The sequence below is a fragment of the Aplysia californica genome, unplaced genomic scaffold (assembly GCF_000002075.1).
Source record: "Aplysia californica isolate F4 #8 unplaced genomic scaffold, AplCal3.0 scaffold01259, whole genome shotgun sequence".
Classification (NCBI taxonomy): domain Eukaryota; kingdom Metazoa; phylum Mollusca; class Gastropoda; order Aplysiida; family Aplysiidae; genus Aplysia; species Aplysia californica.
Genome location: NW_004798529.1, coordinates 90,753 through 92,632, shown reverse-complemented (window position 1 = coordinate 92,632; position 1,880 = coordinate 90,753).

Sequence of the window (1,880 nt, the reverse complement as noted above, 5' to 3'; positions counted from 1 at the left end):
TATTTATCTATTTATTTATTTATTTATTGTTTGTTTGTTTTCTTGCGCCAGTGTCGCTTTTCACATTTGGTCAAATGAATACAAGATGTAGAAGATTGGCAAAAAACAGACCATTTGAACGCACTCTCGTGCAAGGCTCTCACACAGGGACACGATTTTAAACAATAGACACCAAACATGTTTCTTTAGCCAGCAGTTTTAGGTAAATAGCTCCAAACCTTTTTGGCCCACAAAGTTTTGGAACCTTAAATTTTAGCAGGTGTAGCTGAGGCCACATTAAAAAATTTTCCCCAAAGCTCCTCGGTGTTGGATGAGTGTTGCAATTTTATTGCCAGGGGGAGCAACCCAGTAAATACAACGTTAAATCAGGATTTGGGGTGTATTGCCTTCCTTGAAATAAAGTTTCTCTTTGCCCAGGTTTTATTACTTCCCATGTCTCCAAATGGGGACGTTAAAACTGTCTGGTGGGGGGAAGCATTTCTTACTTGGAATTACAGACTCGATATACTTATAGCTTTCTGTGCGTGGGGAAAGGTATTCACCCGAAATTAGGGTACGATATAATATGTTTTTAAAAAAAGAAAAGAAAAACGCTTTCTGCACGCAGGGAAAGATATTTACCCGAAATTACGGGCACGATATACGTAGGCAAATAGCCTGTGCACACACGGGAACATTATTTCTTACTTTAAATTACGGGCACGATATTCGTATAGCTTTGTGTATGCAGGGAAGGAAGTTTACCCGAAATTAAGGGCGCGATATGAGGTTGAACAAAAAAGCATTCTGCATGCGGGAAAGATGTTTACCCGAATTTGCGGGCCCGATATACGGTTTTATATATTTTTTTAAAAACAACCTTTCTACACGCAGGGGAAGATGTTTACATGAAATTACTGGCACGATACACGGTTTTATACAAAAACAACAACAACCTTTCTACACGCAGGGGAAGATGTTTACATGAAATTACTGGCACGATATACGTAGGCCTATAGCCTTGTGCACACAGGGTAAGATTTCTTACTCTAAATTACGAGCACGATATTCGTAGAGCTTTGTGTGCGCAGGGAAGGAAGTTTACCCGAAATTAAGGGCACGATAAAATATACGTATAACTTTGTGCACACAAGAACCATTTCTAACTCAAAATTGCAGGCTCGGTATTTATATATCTTTGTGTGTGCAGGGAAAGATGTTTGTCCGAAATTACCTGCACGGCATACGGAGGGCTTTCTGCACAATTTTTCAGAGATTGCCCTGAAAGTCAGGATTTACATCGCCGTTTCATTAAACAATGAGGTTTTAGTGAATTAATAAAATGCAGAGCTCTGACTTCTGATAATTACGGTACAATCCTTTAGATTAGTTGTTTGCTAGAGAGGAAACTCGTATAAAGTATGACGTGTTGTTTTCCGCTGCACCACATAAAAAGCAGTCTCAAAGAAAACGCAAAGTAATACTGAATACTTTTGTGCGTATCAATATTCCGGCATGCAATCTTTCTAGAAGAAAATGTGTCACGACGTGGTGGAATCAGGCGCTCGTCAATTTTTGAGCATGTGGAGTTATTTTATCATCTGAAAGCTTATTCATTTGCCTTGTTTTCTATGATAAAAAACACCCATTTATCTAGAATAGAAGTGGAAATATTTGCCATTGAAGTAGGTGAGGGTAGCATGGTTTCAGAGGTAAAATATCAAGAAAATGGCCGCCAAAGTTTGGAAACTTCTATAGCTTGAGAGTCCTTGAAAACTGAAAATGTACATATTTTGTGCCATTAATCAACGCTTTTCAGTAAAGTTCACATGGAAATGTGTTTTTATACGGACATAAAAGGTGTTGAGCCAAAAAACAAAAATGTAATAGAAATTGCCAAA